Source organism: Dendropsophus ebraccatus, chromosome 10, assembly GCF_027789765.1.
Source record: "Dendropsophus ebraccatus isolate aDenEbr1 chromosome 10, aDenEbr1.pat, whole genome shotgun sequence".
Classification (NCBI taxonomy): Eukaryota; Metazoa; Chordata; class Amphibia; order Anura; family Hylidae; genus Dendropsophus; species Dendropsophus ebraccatus.
The window spans coordinates 41,635,930-41,658,945 of record NC_091463.1 but is presented as its reverse complement, the minus strand read 5'-3'; positions in this window follow the sequence as shown (position 1 = coordinate 41,658,945).

Genomic DNA, 23,016 nt, shown 5'->3' with positions numbered 1-23,016 from the left:
GCCGAGAAAAACTACGCCATTGTGGAGCGAGTGTCTGGCAGTGAAGTAAGCCTTAGAATCCCTGAGGTATTACTTACTAGGCAGGAAGTTCAAGTTAGTGACAGATCATGCCCCCCTAACATGGATGAAGCTAAACAAGGAGAAAAATGCAAGGGTGACTAGATGGTTTCTGTCCCTACAAAACTTTAAATTTCTCTGTGGAACACACGCCAGGAAAGTTACAGGCAAATGCTGACGCCTTATCACGGGTACACTGTCTGTGGGGACAAAATGCTCAGCCCTCCGGTCTGAAAAAGAGGGGGGGGGGGATATGTAGACATGCCACGGGAAAAGTGCTCGAGGGGGTGTACATCTCCCCTAGGTTACTACATACGGTGAGATGGTAAGTCCAGGATGGATCTGTTGCTCAGCAGTGTTATGCTGCTGAGTTGTTATTTATTTTTACCGGGCCTGGATTTACATGCAATGGCTGGTAGGTTTTGGTAGTGGGACTTGCCATTCCCTCCCCCGATTCAGTTTGGGTGTTGTGATCAGGTGTGCTCTGATGAGCCTGAAAAAGGTAAAAGCTCTGCAGAGCTGCAGGTTGTTGCTCTCAGCCAGGAGTGATCAGCCTGTGTGTTTGGTGGAAGCTGCGAATGCAGCCACGGCTGGAGCTAAGATACACCCTGCGGTATCCAGGTGAAAGACACTATGTTATAGTGTCAGATAGGTGAGAAGACCTGTTAGTAAGCGCCCAGATGGGCAAGACCTTTTTGTTTGTTTTGTTCTTAAAAGCACGGTGTTGCTGTATTTATGTTTGCTGGACTGTTTATGCTGCAAATAAACGCCAAGCTGTTATTCTATAAGTCCAAGTCTGATGTGAACTGTGTCCAAACACACCATCCTCCGGGAAGCTCCCTACATGACCTAAATATTTTTGCTGATTTTACCCAAATGAAAGGTGCTGATTCCATATTTGAAGGCAAAAAATATGCAGTATGTCAAGAATGTTTGATTAACCCCTTAACGACATCGGGCGTAAGTATACGCCCCCGCAGGGTGGGCTTTAACGCAAACGGGCGTATACTTACGCCCGATGTTTCCCCGATCACACAGCGGTCGGGGAGGATGGCCTGCTATAATGTATAGCGGGACTTCTCTGCTTGTCGGCACGAGGGGTGATTAACCCCTCCCGTGCCGACGATCGCTGCTATATGCTGATCAATACAGATCAGCATATAGCAGCTGAAAACAGCTTTCCGGGTCATCGGTGACCCGGAAAGCAATGGCGATTGGTGCTGTCCAAGATAGCACCAATCGCCATTAGTGTCCTGGGGAAAGATGGCGCCGATGCCACCCCCACGATCGCCGTGATAGGCCGGCCAGTACCGGCCGGCCCATCATGGCAATCAAACTGTAAAAAAAACAGTTTTTCCGGGTTCTGCACCCCTCAGCTAGGTAGCTGAGGGGTGCAGAACAGGTGTGTGGTGCAGGTGTACCATACTCACCTGATCTGGGCGTCCGGAGCGACGATCTGCGGTCCGCGCCGTCCTCTTCGGGTCACTTCCGGGTTCAGTCGTCCAGCGTCGGAAATCTTCAGAAACACTCGGGTTCGGTGGGCCTCGGCAATCTCCGGCAGCGTCGCTCTACTGACCCCTAGCAGCTGATCAGTTGCTTTGGGTTAAAAAGATTTTTTATTTTTTTTCCAAATGTTTGTTTTCTTTTTTTGCGCCCTAACGCCGCTGAGTGCTGATCAGCATCGCACATAAGTGCGCCGCTGATGAGCAACTCCTCCTTTTTGGCGTAGGGGCGTTTTTTCCCCCCTATATCCTACCGCCACTGTCTGCTGATAAGTGCGGCATTTATCAGCAGCTCCTTTCTTGGCGTAGGGATATTTTTTCTTACTGTCAAAAAAACACGTAAAAAACACTAAACTACACTACATGGAATAAAGTTTTACACTACACTACATTACACATTTACATACCCGATATACCAATCCCTGTATAAAGATGGCCCCCAGGGTGTTTTGCCCCCCAGACACGTCTTTTCCGCCAGTACCGTCCCAATAAGAGATGACGGTATGGCGTGAAATTCTGCAAACTCTGTGAGAGTACTTCAGGGTACACTTATAGATTTAGGGTACGTGCACACTGCGGAATGGCGAAAGATAACCCTTTGTGCATTCCTCAGCTGGCAGCCACCGGCGGACTGATGGAGGCGCGCTTCTCCGCCCGTGTCATAGATTCCATTCTATGCATGGGCGGATTCCGTTGTCCGTCCAAAGAATGAACACGTTTATTCTTTGAACAGAGGGCGGAATCCGCCCGTGCATGGAATGGATTGTGACACGAGAGGAGACGCGCGCCTCCATCAGTCCGCCGATGGTGCCAGCTGCGGAATGCACAAAGGGTTATCCTTCGCCATTCCGCAGTGTGCACGTACCCTTAGAGTGTATGAAGGAAGGGACACCCGAATCCAGCCCCCAGATGCCCCCCCCCCATCCTCGGAGTTAGTGGGAAGATCGTTTGGGAACTCATCTTCCCACTGCTGGATAAAGGTTACCACCCGTACGGGGATAACTTTTATACCAGCACCCCCTCTTCCGGTCCCTCGCTGCCCGAGCTCCTGTAGCTTGCGGCACGATCCGAAAATATCAGAAGCAGTAATAGAGCCCTAATATTTAGCAGCCATGGAGCGGACCCAGCGTGTTCTGGATATGAAGGACCCCGTATCGCACCAGGAAAACATTTTCCAGGTGACGTCCCCCACACTGGAAAACAGGAGACCCGAGAAGGAGTGCAGAGTGTGGCGTAACACGGGGATCAGGAAGGACGCTATTTTCCAGTGTGACACCTGTCCTGATCACCCCGGCCTCTGGATACTGGATCGCTTCAAGGCGTACCACACGTCATTGGGGTTCTATATTGTCTAAATTCTTCCCCTTATTCCTATTTCAGGGGTCACGTTGATCCAGGGATTATTCTGATCGCCATTATGGAGTCGGGAAGGAATTTTTCCCCTGTGATGAGGCTACTGTCGTCTGCCTTACGAGGGTTTTTTTTGCCTTCCTCTGGATCAACACAGGTTGAATTTGATGGACACCTGTCATTTTCAACCTTTTAAACTAATAATTGGCCTAATACCCCCAAATAAATTAGAATGGTCCCTTTTCCCCAGCTAAATAGATATGGCCGCCATTCCCATTAGAGGATACCATGATGCAATTACAAAGCCTCTGTGCGGCCAGGACAGTAGAAACCCCCCACAAGTGACCCCATTCTGGAAACTACACCCCATAAGGAATCTAACAAGGGGGGCAGCTGTGATATGGCCCCCTGGTGACGGGCACATTAATAAAATGGTCAATGAGGGGTGTGGGGGTGTTTTTATTTGAATAAAAAAAAATTCTAACTTGTGTGTTCTGTTTATTTCTTTACTTTATAGACTTAGTAGTGGAAGCCGTCTAATAGACGGAATCCATTACTAAGTCGGGGCCTAGTGTTAGCCGGTATAAAATGGCTAACACTAACCCCCCCATTATTACCCCAGTACCCAATGCCACCAGGGGTACTGGGAAGAGCCGGGTGCCAATGGTCCCGGAGCGTCAAAATTGGCGCTCCTGGACCGGGCGGCAGCAGGCTGGTAAGATTTAGGCTGGGGAGGGCCTAAACCAATGGCTCTTCCTACCCTGGTGTTACCAGGCTTCTGTCGTTTGGTTTTTAACCTGGCTGGTTATAAAAATAGGGGGGAACCTATGCGTTTTTTCAAATAAATAATTTAAAAAAAAAACGCATAGGGTCCCCCCTATTTTTATAACCAGCCGGGTTAAAAACCAAGCGACAGCAGCCTGGTAACACCAGGGTGGAAAGAGCCATTATTTTAGGCCCTCCCCAGCCTAAATCTTACCAGCCTGCTGTCGCCCGGTCCAGGAGCGCCAATTTTGACGCTCCGGGACCACTGGCACCCGGCTCTTCCCAGTACCCCTGGTGGCATTGGGTACTGGGGTAATAATGGGTGGTTAGTGTTAGCCATTTTATACCGGCTAACACTAGGCCCCGACTTAGTAGTGGAAGCAGTCTAATAGACGGAATCCATAACTAAGTCTATAAAGTAAAGAAATAAAGACAACACACAAGTGAAAATTTTTTTTATTCAAATAAAAACACCCCCACACCCCTCATTGACCATTTTATTTAAAAAAAAAAACAAGACACCAAACAACCGCTGGTCATCGACGTAGTTCACGGAATCCGACATAATCCACAGGATACCGATATCTGAAAAACAAAAAGGGAGAAACACACAAATTACACAGAAACAGGAGCACAACACCCATCATTGTGAACAGTGTTATGCACCTTACAGTATGCAGCATCTTTACAGATCGCTGCTTACAGTCTGGCCCCCAAGGGGTTAAGGGAGGATGTATTGCATCCTCCCTTAACCCCTTGGGGGCCAGACTGATGTCAGACTGCACCCATCCCAGCAAGGAAGGGGTTAAGTGACCCCCCTTCCTTGCTTGGAGGGGTGCAGTGCAGGGGAGGGGGTGGGGAGAGCTCTATACTCACCCCGATGTGTCCTCTTCGCTGGTCTGCAGCACAATGAAGTCACTGTGCTGCGGACCCGCTAATTATATGTGCGCTGAGCAGATCAGCCAATCATCTGAGCGCACATATAATTCAAAATGTTTCTTCTAATAATGCTATTGTGATAACATAATTAGAAGAAACATTTGATGTTTTAATTAAAGTAAAGTGATGATTAGTACAGAATGCTCTATTGCCGGCAATATGAATTAACGGCTTACTGGAGCTTCCTGTACTAATTAATATTTAATTAATAAAACACATTTTCGTTGAAATAAAATCAGTTTCGTTGTTCAATAATTTAATTTAAACGGATCCATCATTGTGCAATTAAATATACTGTCAAAAAATAAATATATATATAAATATACATTTATTTATATATATATATATTTAACAGTATATTTAATTGCACAATGATGGATTCGTTAGAATTAAATTATTGAAAAACGAAAGGGACTTTATTACAAAGAAAATGTGTTTTATTAATTTAATATATTAACTATTAGAGGCATCGGCATTCGGCATCATTGCCGGCTATTTTTGAAGTACTCCGTACGGACCGCCTGTCAATCCACGGCCGCATTTCCAACCGCAAACAATGGTCTTGTTCATTTTTTACGGGTCCATTTACGATAGGGCCGTAGATTCATACATAGTGTGCACTGTGCAGCCGTATATCGTATACTTTCCAGCGTACGCATGAACCGGAAAAATCCGGCCGATAATTTACCGCCCGCAATACAGCCGCACAGATACATAGTGTGAACCTAGCCTAGGGGTGTTTTTTAGGTTTTGGCACCCCAGAGCCTCTGCCAACCTGAAGTGGTACAGTCAAAAATGACCAAATATAACGGAGGCGTTGAAATTCACTAGGCGCTCCCTTATATCTGAGGCTTGTGGTGCGTCAAATAGCGCAATAGGGCCACATATGGGGTATTTCTATAAACTGCAGAAACGGGGCAATCAATATTGGGGTGCATTTCTCTGCTAATAGGTTTATCATTATGAAAGATATTGGATTACAATAAAATCTCTGCACAGAAAATAAAAATTTTCTAATTTCTTACACACTTCGCTTTTATTTCTGTGACTCCCCTAAAGGGTTAAAAAACTTTCTGGATGTGCTTTTGCAGAGTTTGGGGGGTGCAGTTTCTGAAATGGGGTGCTTTGTGGGGCTAACATACAGTCCCCTCAAATACACTTTGAACCTGAACAGGTCCCTAAAAATATCTGATTTTGAAATTTTACTGAAAATTTGGAAAATTGCTGCTAATGTTTTAAGCTTCCTATTGTCTAAAAAAAAATGAGATATAGTTTAATAAAAGCTACCAACATAAAGACATGTTGCTAATGCTATTTAATATATAAATTATGTGGCATAACCATTTTCTGTATAAGCAGAAAGGTTTCAAAGTTTGAAAAATGCATTTTTTCACAATTTTTCACGTTATTTTGGTGTTTTTCATAAAGATTTGTTATGAGTATCGACTCCATTTTACCAGAAATGTAAAGTACCATATGTCACGAGAAAACAGTCTCAGAATCGGCTGGATAGGTAAAAGCATCCCGAAGTTATTAATGAATAAAGTGAAACACAGAAAACGACAGGTGGCTCAACCAATTAATGTGTGAATTTGAGGGGGTGCCACTCAATGTCTAGATAGTAATAATATTAACCCACAAAGAAACAAAGAGCTAGACAAACGTTTAAAGAGTGCACTCCACCATATAATAAATATATAAAGATATATGTGCAAAAAATATATATAATTTTTATTAGTTAATTGTACTCACATAAAACACTCACAAAAAACACTACACAATACACTTAAAAACATTTAAAAATTCCAGTCAGGAACATGCAAATCTACGGTCTACCCACACAATAAATAAAGGGTATCAGACCTACGGGGAATAGCAAACAAATAATATTGTCAACATGACCCAGATAAAATGTATAGAATATCAAAAAGAAATAAGATCCCTAGGCACTCAATATAGAAGACCAGTGTAACCTATAGAACCAGAATTCAACAGAGGAAAAACTAAATCAAATAAGGAGTAAATTCAAGAAAATAATAATAATAATATATCACCCAAAATGAGGCAAAAAATATATATCACCCAGAGGAGGTGCTTGTAATCCCGTCATTTGACTCTTGTATAATGACAATCATCGCTGACCCGTCAGGATCGTTTGTTCCACTATTTCCTGAAACCAAGAAAACTACTTACTTATGGGGCTGCGACTTCTTCTCAATGGTTCCTGAATGGACTGAGTCAACTGAATTGGATTGACCTTTTATTATTCTTTGATCATGCAGACATGAATCTCTTTGATTTCAAAGAGAAGGACGTTTCCAACTTTGTAGGACCGTATGGTTCTTTGTTGGCTGTAGTATGTGTATTTTGGCATGATCCTTCCATTGACGCCTCCATAACCCAAATATATTGTGGCCAGGTTGGCTCCATGTGGACTTCCTTCTTTTTTCTCGCGGGCTAGTCATGCTCTAATTACTTTGTTTTTATTAATTTTCATTATTTTTTCCGGTGGCCAGGGTCCAATTAAACGGGTGAACTTTTATTATGGTGGGTGATTTATTTATTATGTCATTTTACTTTACGGTGTATTTTTTATATATATTTTTTATATGTGTTTAATCATGTTTACTCTTCATTGTTTCAAATTAATAAATAATAAATATATATCTGCAAATAGTGATACATTAATAAATAAATAATAATCAATAATCTACTATATTACATAAACGGAATACCATAAACAAATTACAGTAAAATAGTATAAAGGTATAAATCAAATAAATCAAAAAAATCACTAAATAAACAATAAGGTAATAAATAATTAATAAATAATATAAAATAAAAAATAATAAATATATAAAAAAATAAAATAATTTTAAATAAAAATAAAAATAAAATAATAAAAATAAAAAATAAAAACAAAATAAATAATAAAAAAATAAAAAATAGATATACAATTTATTGTAGATAACACTAATACATGTATAATTATGGGTAGGTTAGGTGTTTATAGTTAGGTTATTTATTAGCACTTTATATTGGGTGGTTTTTATGTTTACCCGTGTTTCTAACCTGGTCACCGAGTTGTTTTCACACTGGCGATTTTGAAACAAGCTTGTTTTTTCTTTTCTTTTCTTTTCTTTCATCTTGCCCAAGCTTCTGCGTAAGCGTAAACTCTGTATCACATATTGGCCGCATTATTTCTATTACGGGAGTCATGTGATGCTTTGAGTCACGTTACAGCATGACTATAGTCAATTCATTCTAGTTGTGTAAACATTGCATCACACGGGAGACACGTGACTTGCCGTATGGGAGGTCACGTGATGCCTTGATCCCACAGAACCGGGTGACGTCATGAACACATGACATTATGCGCATGGACATGCGCAATAGCCTCCTGAGGACGCCGAGAGCGGCCATGTCTGATGGGTCATCGACACAGCACAACGCCACCAGGTAGCCGCGATTATTTAATTTAGTCTATTCAACAGCTGTACTGCATAAACATTCAGCTTCATTACAGTATTTAAGAACACTATGACACACAGTATTTACTCCTGACGAAGTCACCGGAGGGTGACGATACGCGTGGGGTTCTTTGCCGGGGGTAGCAGCTCCATGACCCTTTATTTATCTAGGCACCGAGATTTATATATTTCCTTCTTGTGTTGCTCTGGGTGATATATATTTTTTGCCTCATTTTGGGTGATATATTATTATTATTATTTTCTTGAATTTACTCCTTATTTGATTTAGTTTTTCCTCTGTTGAATTCTGGTTCTATAGGTTACACTGGTCTTCTATATTGAGTGCCTAGGGATCTTATTTCTTTTTGATATTCTATACATTTTATCTGGGTCATGTTGACAATATTATTTGTTTGCTATTCCCCGTAGGTCTGATACCCTTTATTTATTGTGTGGGTAGACCGTAGATTTTCATGTTCCTGACTGGAATTTTTAAATGTTTTTAAGTGTATTGTGTAGTGTTTTTTGTGAGTGTTTTATGTGAGTACAATTAACTAATAAAAATTATATATATTTTTTGCACATATATCTTTATATATTTATTATATGGTGGAGTGCACTCTTTAAACGTTTGTCTAGCTCTTTGTTTCTTTGTGGGTTAATATTATTACTATCTAGACATTGAGTGGCACCCCCTCAAATTCACACATTAATTGGTTGAGCCACCTGTCGTTTTCTGTGTTTCACTTTATTCATTAATAACTTCGGGATGCTTTTACCTATCCAGCCGATTCTGAGACTGTTTTCTCGTGACATATGGTACTTTACATTTCTGGTAAAATGGAGTCGATACTCATAACAAATCTTTATGAAAAACACCAAAATAACGTGAAAAATTATGAAAAAATGCATTTTTCAAACTTTGAAACCTTTCTGCTTATACAGAAAATGGTTATGCCACATAATTTATATATTAAATAGCATTAGCAACATGTCTTTATGTTGGTAGCTTTTATTAAACTATATTTCATTTTTTTTTAGACAATAGGAAGCTTAAAACATTAGCAGCAATTTTCCAAATTTTCAGTAAAATTTCAAAATCAGATATTTTTAGGGACCTGTTCAGGTTCGAAGTGTATTTGAGGGGACTGTATGTTAGCCCCACAAAGCACCCCATTTCAGAAACTGCACCCCCCAAACTCTGCAAAAGCACATCCAGAAAGTTTTTTAACCCTTTAGGGGAGTCACAGAAATAAAAGCGAAGTGTGTAAGAAATTAGAAAATTTTTATTTTCTGTGCAGAGATTTTATTGTAATCCAATATCTTTCATAATGATAAACCTATTAGCAGAGAAATGCACCCCAATATTGATTGCCCCGTTTCTGCAGTTTATAGAAATACCCCATATGTGGCCCTATTGCGCTATTTGACGCACCACAAGCCTCAGATATAAGGGAGCGCCTAGTGAATTTCAACGCCTCCGTTATATTTGGTCATTTTTGACTGTACCACTTCAGGTTGGCAGAGGCTCTGGGGTGCCAAAACCTAAAAAACACCCCTAGGCTAGGTTCACACTATGTATCTGTGCGGCTGTATTGCGGGCGGTAAATTATCGGCCGGATTTTTCCGGTTCATGCGTACGCTGGAAAGTATACTATATACGGCTGCACAGTGCACACTATGTATGAATCTACGGCCCTATCGTAAATGGACCCGTAAAAAATGAACAAGACCATTGTTTGCGGTTGGAAATGCGGCCGTGGATTGACAGGCGGTCCGTACGGAGTACTTCAAAAATAGCCGGCAATGATGCCGAATGCCGATGCCTCTAAAACACCCCTAAAGGGACACCATTTAGAAAACTGCACCCCTCAAGGAATGTAACAAGGGGTGCGGTGAGCATTTGGACCCCACAGGTGCTTCACAGATTTTCAGAACAATGTGGTGTAAGGGTGCGTTCACACCTACAGGATCTGCAGCTGATTTTCTGCAGCAGATTTCAGTTAAATAACTGAACACAGCATCAAATCTGATGCTGTGTTCAGTTATTTAACTGAAATCTGCTGCAGAAAATCAGCTGCAGATCCTGTAGGTGTGAACGCACCATAAAAAAGGAAAAATTCTATTTTTTACACTAAAATGTTCTAGCATTCATTTTTCATTTTTACAAGGTGATAAAAAAAAAAAACACCAAACATGTAGCGCAGTTTCTCCCGAGTACGGAAATACCCCACATGTGGACATAAAGTGCCAAGCGGGCGCAGGACGAGCCTCCAAAGGGAAGGAGCGCCAATTGGCCTTTGCAAGCTGGATTTTACTGGAATGGATTTCAAGGGCCACGTCGCATTCACAGAGCCCTCGTGCTGCCAAAACACTGGAAACCCCCCACAAGTTACCCCATTCTTTAAACCACCCCTCAAGGAATCTAACAAGGGGTTCAGTGAGCATATGGACCCCACTGGTGACGGGCACAAATGTGGAACAATGTGACGTGAAAGGGAAAAATTTCATTTTTTCACTTTCACGGCACAAATGTGCCCGTCATCAAGGGGTCCATATCCTCACTGCACCCCTTGTTAGATTCCTTGAGGGGTGTAGTTTCCAGAATGGGGTCACTTGTGGGGGGTTTTCACTGTCTTGGCAGCACGAGGGCTCTGTAAATGCGACATGGCGTTCATCATCCATTCTGGCCAAATCCAGCCTTCAAAATCCAAATGGCGCTCCTTCCCTTCGGAGGCTTGCCCTGCGCCCACATGGCGCTTTATGTCCACATGTGGGGTATTTACGGACTCAGGGGGAATTGCTCTACACATTGTGTTTTTTTTCTCTTTTAACCCCTTGTGAAAATGAAAAATTTAAGGCTAAACCAACATTATAGTGTAAAAAATGTAATATTTCTTTTTCACGCCATATTGTTCCACATTTGTGCCCGTCACCAGTGGGGTCCATATGCTCACTACACCCCTTGTTACATTCCCTAAGGGGGGTAGTTTCCATAATGGGGTCACTTGTGGGGGGGTTCAACTGTCATGGCAACACAGGGGCCTTTTAAATGCAACATGGCCCCTCGAAATCCATTCCAGCAAAATCCAGCCTCAAAAAGCCAAATGGCGCTCCTTCCCTTTGGAGGCTTACCCTGCACCTGCATGGTGCTTTATGTCCACATGTCGGGTATTTCCATACTCAGGGGAAAGTGCTCTACACATTTAGTGTTTTTTTTATCTTTTAACCCCTTGTGAAAATGAAAAAATCAAGACAAGATCAATGATTTAGTGTAAAAATTAAACATTTTTTACACTAAATGTTGGTCTAGCCTTGATTTTTTCCTTTTCCACAAGGGGTTAAAAAAGAAAGTGAACACAAAACGTGTAGGGTAATTTCCCCTGAGTACAAAAATACCCTACATGTGGATATAATGGGCCATATGGGCAGAGGGCAAGCCACCAAAGGGAAAGAGCGCCATTTAGAGGCTTAAATGGAGGATGGAGGCCATGTCGCAATTACAAAGCTCCTGTGCTGCCAGGACAGTAGAACCCCCCCACAAGTGACCCCATTCTGGAAACTACACCCCATAAGGAATACAACAAGGGGTGCAGTGAGCATATGGACCCCACTGGTGACGGGCACTTAAGTGGAACATGTGCCATGAAAATAAAAAATACAATTTTTTCATTTTCACGGCCCAAATGTGCCCGTCACCAGGGGGCCATATCCCCACTGCCCTCCTCGTTAGATTCCTTATGGGGTGTAGTTTCCAGAATGGGGTCACTTGTGGGGGGTTTCTACTGCCCTGGCATCACAGAGGGTTTATAATTGCATCATGGCATCCTCTAATGGGAATGGCGGCCATACATATTTAGCTGGGGAAAAGGGAACATTCTAATTTATTTGGGGGTATTAGGCCAATTATTAGTTTATAAGGTTGAAAATGACAGGTGTCCATCAAATTCAACCTGTGTTGATCCAGAGGAAGGCAAAAAAAAACCCTCGTAAGGCAGACGACAGTAGCCTCATCACAGGGGAAAAATTCCTTCCCGACTCCATAATGGCGATCAGAATAATCCCTGGATCAACGTGACCCCTGAAATAGGAATAAGGGACAGAATTTAGAAAATGTAGAACCCCAATGACGTGTGGTACGCCTTGAAACGATCCAGTATGCAGAGGCCGGGGCGATCAGGACAGGTGTCACACTGGAAAATGGTGTCCTTCCTGATCCCCCTATTACCCCACACTCTGCACTTCTTCTGGGGTCTCCTGTTTTCCAGTGTGGGGGACGTCACCTGGAAAATGTTGTCCTGGTGCGATACGGGGTCCCTCATATCCAGAAGCGCTGGGTCCGCTCCATGGCTGCTAAATATTAGGGCTTTATTACTACTTCTGATATTTACGGATCGTGCCGCAAGCTACAGTAGCTCGGGCAGCGAGGGACCGGAAGAGGGGGCGCTGGTATAAAAGTTATCCCCGTACAGGTGGTAACCTTTATCTAGCAGTGGGAAGATCAGTTCCCGAACTATCTCCCCACTAACTCGGAGGATGGGGGGGGGGGGCATCTGGGGGCTGGATTTGGGTGTCCCTTCCTTCATACACTCTAAGGCTAGGTTCACACTATGTAACTGTGCGGCTGTATTTGCGGCTGTAATTGTGCGGCGGTATTTTTGGTGGTTCATGCTTACGCTGGAAAGTATACGATATACGGCTGCACAGTGCACACTATGTATGAATCTACGGCCCTATCGTAAACGGACCCGTAAAAAATGAACAAGACCATTGTTTGCGGCTGGACATTCGGTCGTGGATTGACAGGCAGTCCGTACGGAGTACTTCAAAAATAGCCGGCAATGATGCCGAATGCCGATGCCTCTAATAGTTAATATATTAAATTAATAAAACACATTTTCTTTGTAATAAAGTCCCTTTCGTTGTTCAATAATTTAATTCTAAGGAATCCATTATTGTGCAATTAAATATACTGTTAAAATAAATATATATATAAATAAATGTATATTTATATATATATATATATATTTATTTTTTGACAGTACATTTAATTGCACAATGATGGATTCGTTAGAATTAAATTATTGAACAACGAAACTGATTTTATTTCAACAAAAATGTGTTTTATTAATTAAATATTAATTAGTACAGGATGCCGTTAATTCATACTGCCGGCAATAGAGCATTCTGTACTAATCATCACTTTACTGTAATTAAAACATCAAATGTTTCTTCTAATTATGTTATCACAATAGCATTATTAGAAGAAACATTTAGAATTATATGTGCGCTCAGCTGATTGGCTGATCAGCTCAGCGCACATATAATTAGCGGGTCCGCAGCACAGTGACTTCATTGTGCTGCGGACCAGCGAAGAGGACACATCGGGGTGAGTATACAGATCTTCCCACCCCCTCCCCTGCACTGCACCCCTCCCAGCAAGGAAGGGGGGTCACTTAACCCCTTCCTTGCTGGGATGGGTGCAGTCTGACATCAGTCTGGCCCCCAAGGGGTTAAGGGGGATACAATACATCCTCCCTTAACCCCTTGGGGGCCAGACTGTAAGCAGCGATCTGTAAAGATGCTGCATACTGTAAGGAGCACAACACCGCTCACAATGATGGGTGTTGTGCTCCTGTTTGTGTGTTTTTTGTGCGTTTCTCCCTTTTTGTTTTTCAGATATCGGTATCCTGGGGATTACGTCGGATTCCGTGGACTACGTCGATGACCAGCGGTTGTTTGTTGTTTTTTTTTTAATAAAATGGTCAATGAGGGGTGTGGGGGTGTTTTTATTTGAATAAAAATTTTTTTTTAACTTGTGTCTTGTCTTTATTTCTTTACTTTATAGACTTAGTAGTGGAAGCCGTCTAATAGACGGAATCCATTACTAAGTTGGGGCCTAGTGTTAGCCGGTATAAAATGGCTAACACTAACCCCCTATTATTACCCCAGTACCCCTTCTCCCCCCTGTACTTCTCTCCCCCCCCGTGCCGACGAGCAGAGATGGCCTGCTATACATTATAGCAGGCCATCTTCCCCGACCGCTGTGTGTGAACACACAGCGATCGGGGAAACATCGGGCGTAAGTATACGCCCGTTTGCGTTAAAGCCCACCCTGCGGGGGCGTATACTTACGCCCGATGTCGTTAAGGGGTTAAAAGGCCATAGCACTTGCATTTATTTACCTACAGAACCACATGAGCCCTTATTTTTTGCGACACCAATTATACTTTGCAGTGACAGACTTAATTTTTCCATAAAATATACTGTTAACCAAAATAAAAGTTATTTGTGCACTGAAATTGAAAAAAGTGCAATTCTTTTTATTTTGAGGGGTTTTGTGTTTACACCCTTCTCCCTATGGTATAAATGACATGTTATCTCTGTTATTCAAGTCGGTACGATTACAGCGATATGTAAGGTGTATAACTTTTATTTTATTTGATGGCTTTTTAAAAAAGAATTAAAATTCTTCAAATGCCCTATTCCCATCCTTATAACAATTATTTTTTGGTGTATATGGCTGTGTGAGGTGTCAATTTTTACGCCATGATCTGTTTTTTTTTTTTTTTTTTTTAAATTCTAATCTTTTATTAATTTTACAAGTATATAAAAACACTGTGAGAACCAACTCAAATAAAGACAGTCTTTCCGCTGAACAAACAGACAACAAGATCCAGGTCATATAACAAAATTCCTAAGAAATTAAAAAACCTTATTCTCTATACCTATAAATAGAGAGCAGAAACTAGTATCCTTGAAACTTCTAAAGCCTTAACTATTCTTCAGCCTTTGCTAATCTGAATAGATCTTCCCACCCCGCCACCCCTATCCTATATAAAAAAAAAAAAAAACCCCACTCACCAATTCCACCCTCGACCACTTCCTAACCAACCCTTTCCATAACCTCAGCCCGGGGCTAGGAATCCATTTGTTTCTTTAAAGTTGTCCCACTCTGCCCATGTGTTCCGGAATTGCATTTCACGATCATAAAGTTGGGCCGAAAGGTCTTCCATTCTGTATATCTGTTCAACCTTATTTAACCATGACCTGAGTGAGGGAGTGTCCACCTTTTTCCAGTACATTGGGATACAGGCCTTCGCGGCATTAATTAAATGACGTATGACTGATCTTTTATAAATCCTCACAGGGATCTCAGAAAGGTGAAGAAGGCCCAAAGCAGGTGTAAGTGGGAGGTCATATGAAGTAAACTTAGATATAATTTTCCACACTTCTTCCCAAAATTCTTAGATTTTTGGACAATGCCAGAACACATGTACAAATGAACCCCTTTCCCCACATTCCCGCCAGCATAGTGGTGAACAACTTGAAGCGTACCTGTGGATCTCACTCGCTACACGACACCACCTTGCCACGACTTTATAATTTGTCTCGATAGCGACTGGATATCGATGTAGAGTGAGCCAGCCTAAGGATTCTATCTACTTGCTGATCGGTCCAAGAGACATCTAAGTCCTTCTCCCATTTTGTTATAAATGGAGGTTTACTAGCCTCCATGGGCGAATCCAGTAAGCCATAGATGTCCGACAAAACGTGTCACTGAGGACCCGAGTTATCACAAAGTTTCTCAAAACATGTAAGGGGGCCGGAAAATTTCTGAGCTGGGGGTAACGACTTAAAATAATATTCCAGCTGGAAACTTCTTCAGTGGGCATGGCTCTGTAATGCCCAACAAAGCACTTAAGGTGGGCCAAGAGCCATCTACTAGCAATGATTTTGCTCTACCCTTATTCACTTGGTACCACTTGTCAAACATTGGGTCCTTCAGTCCTGGCAGAAAAACTGGGTTTTTCAGAATAGGGTAAAAGGGGGATGGATATGGCGCTAGATGACCCTTAATTAGAAATTTCTCACAGATTTTAAGAGTGGGAGTAATCGTGGGGTGTTTTGAGATGTGTTTAAACGCTTTGGAAAATCCAGGGGGCCGCAGTCAACTCCAAGGATGAAACACTTCGCTCCATATATACCCAAAGCTTGGTGTTCTGGTGACAATGCCAGTCGACTCCCCGCACCAACTGAGATGCAGCATAGTAATGAAATATATTTGGGAGCCCAACACCACCTTATTTCTTTTGCCTGCCTGCTTTTTGCGCCCAGACAAACCTCCTGAACATAGAATCAATAGGCTAAAAAAAATTTTTAGGAACTAAGATAGGCAGGGTCTGCAACAGATACAATAACCGCGGCAACACATTCATTTTAATGATAACGCATCTACCAGACCACGTGAATGTTCCTTTTTGCCACCTATTTAAGTCATTCATTATGGTTTTTAACATAGGAGCATAATTAGCCTGATATAACTGAGAAATGTGTGAAGTAAGGTGCACCCCTAAATAAATTAATGAATTGTGTTTCCAACGAAAAGAAAAAGAAGACCGAAGTCTGTAAATTGATATTAAGTGCCTCTGACTTCTGCATATTAATTTTGTAATTTGGGGGGGCGTACCGGCGGCATGACGTAGGAGCCGCACTTCCGGCCCTCTCCCCTCCACGAGGCGTCTGATCCCTGTTGTTCAGCATATAGGTGGATGCTGCCCGGGATCCAATGGAGAAGCCCGGGTTGGATGTGGCGATGTCCCCTTGTGGCATAGTGCCGGTGGAGGCGCTCTTGGTGCAGGCAGCGGTGGGATCGCGATCCCACGCGGCTTCGGATCGGGCCGGCGGTCTTTTCTGGTGTCGTCTTGCCCATTCTCCTGGACGTTTTTAATGAATCCTTAAGGGGAGAGATGCTTCCGCAAACAATGAGAGAAGCCCATATAGTGCTAATTAAAAAGAAGGGTAAGGACCCTGCTGAGATCTCATCCTATCGCCCGATATCCCTCCTTAATGCGGATGTTAAGCTGCTTGCTAAAATTTTGGCTCGGAGGTTGAAATCCGTAATAACTAAAATTATAGGGGAGGAACAAGGAGGCTTTATGCCGAATAAAACTGTGCATGACAACATCCAAAAGGTATTTGCTGCTATCCAGTCGGACTGTCCTGGGCCCCGCTCCATCCTGTCTCTTGACAGGGTGGAGTGGGGCTTCTTATGGCCAGTGATGAAAAAATTGGCCTCAGCGGATGTTTTTTTTAAAGTGGGTTAAGCTGTTGGACTCGGGTCCAACTGCTAGGTTGATCCTTAATGGTTCTCTTTCTCGTACCTTTGATTTATCTAGGGGAACCCGTCAGGGGTGTCCTCTCTCCCCCTAATTATTTGCAATTTATATGGAGCCTCTGGTAGAGTGGGCAAGGCGACACGCAGAATTCCAAGGCTTTGGCCTTCTCAGGGATTCAAATAAAATCTTGTTGTATGCAGATGATATTCTGTTGTTCATGAAAGAGCCTGTGAGGGCCCTCCCGGGTGTTGTCTCTGCACTGGAGAGCTATGGTCTCTTCTCAGGTCTGGAGATAAATTGGGGGAAGTCCTGCCTGTTCCCCCTAGATGAAGAAAAAAAACACTAGAATATCTGGGGGTACAGATAACCAGGGACTCGGGGAAATTTGGTCCAGCCAATTTATCTCCCTTTGAACGCAATTTGGAGAAGCGTAATAAAATCATGACGAAGCTCCCGATAGCCATTGTAGATAGAGCTGCAATTATTAAATTAGTAATGTTGCCTCAACTTTTTCTTTTTTTGGGGGGCTGCCCCAATATGGATAAGCAATGCGTGGATCTGCCAGATCGAGGTGAAGCTTGGTGGTCTTATATGGGGCAGGAAGAGAGTTAGGCTGAAATACTCGGCCTTTGCCGCTCCAAGTAGCAGGGGGGGCTTTGCTATGCCAAATCTCCGACTTTATTTTGTTGCTACCCACAATTATTAGAAGAAGAAAAAAATAATAATTTGTAATTTGATAAATTTCCATATCGTGACAATTCATGAATTAGATTAGGTAGTGATACATGGGGTTAGAAAGAAAGAACAACAAGTCATCTGCATAAGGAGCAACTTTGTGAGTGTTTCCGTTTATTTGTATACCAGTGATACCAATACTTTTTCTTATGTGACATAATAAAGGTTCTAACGGGAGTAAAAAAATTAATGGGGAAAGGGGACACCCTTGCCGTGTACCATTATGTATGCTAAAGGAGGATGAGAGAAGGCCATTGACAGAGACCGACGCTGAGGGGTTAGAATATAACGAGTTTATCCAGCTCATCATATTTGGTCCCAAACCCATATAGCGTAGCACACGCTTTAGGAAGGGCCAGCTAACTCTGTCAAAGGCCTTCTCTGCATCTGTTGATAAAAGCATTAATGGAATGTTGTGAGTATCTGCATGGTGTATTACGTTAAGTGCACGTGTAGCGTTATCTCGGGCTTCACGTGTGGGCATAAAGCCCACTTGATCTAAATGAACAACCCCCTGTAAATGTGGCATAATACGGGTTGCGAGTATCCTTGCGAAGAGTTTCAGATCTTCATTTAACAATGAAATAGGTCTGTAACTCTGGCAAACTGAATGATTCTTCCCCTCCTTGGGAATGACCTTTATGTGAGCTCTAAGAGTATCTATAGGTAACTGGCCACCTCCTGAGAGAGATTTAAAGGTCTGTATAAAACGTTCCTTAATTTCTGGAAAGAACTTCTTATAGTATTTTAATGTAAACCCATTCGGGCCCTTAGCCTTGCCTGCCCGTGTGGATTTAATGGCTTCTTCAAGTTCCTGCATCTCTAGGGGTGCCTCAAGAGCTGCAATTGCCTCTCCAGAGAGACCAGACATCGTCTGAAGATAGACCATAAAGAGATGCGTAATAGTTTTTAAATGTTTCCGCAATTTGTTCTGATAAGGTCACCTTAACACCATTTGATGTTGTTATATGTGGAATGAAGGACCGCGATCGTTGTATCCTGAGTGCTCGAGCTAGCATTTTGCTGGGTTTGTTGCCAAATGCAAAAGTGGGTTTTATGAAAGTGCTACTCGAGCTTTTGTGAACATAAGCTCTTTTAACTTACTCCTCAGCCCCAGCAGTTCTTCTTCTACTGCTATCACCTGAGAGTACTTGTGTTGTCTCTCTAGAGTTGCTATCTTGCCTAAAAGGGTAGTTATTTCAGAAGTACGTTCTCTTTTTAGTCGGGCCCCCAGCTGCACCAGAATACCCCTGATATAAAACTTATGTGCTTCCCATATCATGATAGGTGAAATATCACCAGTCTCATTACGCAAAAAGAAGTCACAAATTTCTTTCCGGAGTTCACTTACCACCCCCTGGTTCTCTAACAGGTGTTCATTCAAATGCCATTTCCATGTTTTAGCTGTATTGGATGATAAAGAGATTGTTAGACTAATTAACGCATGGTCAGAAAAAAACTATGGTATCGATACACGTCGAGATAATTTTATCTAAATGAGAATGGGATAGAAACAAATAATCTAAACGGGAATATAACTTATGCGGGTTGGAAAAAAATGTATAATCCCTATCCTCGGGATTATCTGGAATGAATGCAGCAGGGATTTAGCCCTCTTCAGTGCGGCAAGTGGTACCGAGGAACTTCTTGATGAGGTGTCTATGTGTGGGTTAAGTGCCACGTTGAGGTCACCCCCCAACAATACCATGCCCTCTAGGAACCCTTCGGCGGCATACAGGCACGATTCAAGGGCACATACTTGAGACACGTTTGGAAGATATAGTGTCACAAACGTACACAATTGTCCCAACATTTTACCATTAACAAAGAGAAATCTGCCCTTTGGATCTGCCAAATGCGCCATGTACTCCCAAGGGGCTGAGCGGTTACAAAAAGATCGCGACACCCTTTGTTTTTGGAGTTGGGCGAACAGCTGTGGTAAACTTCAGGGAAATAAGAGTTGGTTAGTCTCTGAACATTATCGATTTTAATGGGAGTTTCTTGAATTAGAGCTACCATTGCCCGCTTACTCCACAATAATCTCAGTAAGGAGGACCTTTTTTCAGGTATATTCAAGCCCTGGGCGTTTAAAGATGTTCAAGTCAACGAGACCATCACTCAGTTCTCTGAGGCAAAGAATGCAAAAAGAAAAAAATGGAAGGAGGGAGGAGGGGAAAAAAAATTATTAAAATAAAAAACCAAGAAAAAAAAGAAAAAAAAAACACCCACTCACACACCCTTTCCCTTATGGGACTATACCCGATACCACAGAGGTTGGTGGTACCCACTTCCACTCTCCTCACAGTGGTACTTCCCTTCCTAATTGGGGACATGGGAGAACACACTGGACAGCAAGGCGCACCTGCCAGAGGCTCTTTACCCGCAAAATGTAATCCTTGTCTTAGCTGGAAAGAGAAGAGGAAAAAAAAAAACCTAAATAAAAAAACCTAAAAAAAAATACTAAATAAAAAAAAACTTTAAAAAAAAATACAAAATTTAAAAAAGAAAAAAAAGAAAACACGTAAAAAAAAAAAAAAAGTGATAATGATGATGTTCCACCCATGAGTATAAACCACTAGGCTCTGCCTGCCCACCGTTAGCCCTATCCATAACCCTGCCGCCCCTCCGCCCCAGAACTACCCCTCTGCTTCAACTTCATATTAAACATGACAACAAATAAGTGACTTGTATCCAGTTTGCAGTCTTTCACAAGTCCATTATTATGTTATGTAACCTTCTATATGGGAGCTGGACCCAGGAAAGGGGGGGGGGGGGGGGAGCGCCACACAAAATCAGAAAAAAAAAAAAGGCAGGACAAAGGAGGCGTAGATGCTCTTGGTTAATAACCATAAACTTTCAAGCACCACAAAAGCAGAAAGTAAACATCTTAACCAATAATTATTCCATATGTACCTTATGGGCCTCTAGTCCTTAGCAACAGAAAGGTCTTTAAATGGTGGCTGTCCGTAAGTTGTCCAATCAAGTACTGAGGGCAAAGCCACCCCCAGAAAAGCTGATGCCCCTGCAAGATCTCCCGGGGAATGAATCGTGTATGTTCGTCCATCTTTCCGGATTATCCCCATTTATATGAGGCTCCCGAGTCCCTTATAGGTTGCAAGAGGGGCTTAACAATTCTACACATAGATAATGTGCAGCGAGAGACATCGGCCAGCAAAGTAATCTCTGACCCCTCAAATACACTTGGACCTTTCTCCTAGGCTTTTTGCCTCTTTCTGCTGAAAAAAATGAACTCTGCAAAGGATGTCTCTTGATCTGTTATAGTCTCCTTTTCGTGGGCCTATTACTCTATGGACTCTGTCCAATTCAATATGTGCATCCTCTGGAGACCCCAAATAGCGATTGAATATAGCTTTAGCCACACCTGGGAGCTTATCCCCATTAACCCCTTCGTGCTGCAGCTAGTTTTGGCCTTAATGACCAGGCTAATTTTTCAAAATCTGACCTGTCTCACTTTATGCTCTTATAGCTCAGTGATGCTTTAACGTATGCTAGCGATTCTGAGATTGTTTTTTCGTGACATATGGCACTTTATGTTAGTGACAAAATTTGGTCACTATTTTGTGTGTTTTTTGTGAAAAACATCAAAATATCATGAAAAATTTAAAAAATTTGCATTTTATGAACTTTTAAATTCTCTGCTTCTAAAAAAAAAAAGTCATAGCACATAAATTAGTTACTAAGTCACATTACCAATATGTCTTCTTTATTCTGGCATAATTTGGTAAACATATTTTACTTTTTTAGGGTGTTATGGGGCTTAGAAATGTATCAGCAAATTATCACATTTTCGTGAAACTGATTTTTTTAGGGACCAGTTCTTTTTTTAAATGGATTTAGAAGTCTGGTATCCTGAAAACCCCCATAAGTGACCCCATTTTGGAAACTACACACCTTAAAGAATTAATCTAGGGGTATAATGAGCATTTTAACCCTACAGGGGCTGGAGGAAAGTATTCACAATTAGGCAGTAAAAAGATTGAAAATTTTAATTTTCCAATAATATATACGTTTAGATTAAAGTTTCTCATTTTCAAAAGGAATATAAGACAAAAAGCACCCCAAAATTTGTAATGCAGGTTCTCTTGAGTACAACGGTACCCCATATGTGGGCGTAAACCACTGTATGGGCACACAGCAGGGCTCAGAAGGAAGGGAGCGCCAATTAGCTTTTCCAATGCAAATTTTGCTGAAGAAGTTTCTGAGCGCCAGGTGCGTTTGCAGAGCCCCTGTAGTGTCAGCAGAGAGAAAACCCCCCATAAGTCACCCCATTTTGGAAAGTACACCCCTCAAAGAATTCATCTTGGTGTGTGGTGACCATTTTGACCCCACAGGTATTACAGGAAAGTATTCAAAATTGGCCAGTAAAAATGAAAAACTTGAATTTTTCCAATAATATGTTGGTTTAGTTTGAAATTTCTCAATTTGACGAGGAACAGGAGAGAAAACGTACCCCAAAATCTGTAACGCAGGTTCTCCTGAGTAACAGGTACCTCATATGTGGGCATAAACCACTGTATGGGCACACAGCAGGGCTCAGAAGGGAAGGAGCGCCAATTTACAGGAGCAAAAGTAAGCTAGTAATGGTTATTAGAATAGCGCAGTTACTAAAATAAAAAAAAAAAAAATGAGATTACAGGTAATGTGGGGTGGTTACGGGCAACCAGGGGTGGTTATGGGCAACCTGAGATGGTTACAGGTAATCTGGGGTGGTTACGGACAACCTGGGGTGGTCACGGGCAACCTGCTGTGGTTACAGGCAACGTGGGGTGGTTACAGGCAACGCGGGGTGGTTACGGGCAACGTGTGGTGGTTATGGGCAACGTGTGGTGGTCACGGGCAACCTGCTGTGGTTACGGCAACGTGGGGTGGTTACAGGCAACGTGGGCTGGTTACAGGCAACGTGGGCTGGTTATAGGCAACGTGGGCTGGTAACGGGCAACGTGGGCTGGTTACGGGCAACCTGCTGTGCTTACAGACAATCTGGGATGGTTACGGGAAACGTGGGGTGGTTACGGGCAACCTGCAGTGCTTACAGACAATCTGGGGTGGTTACAGGCA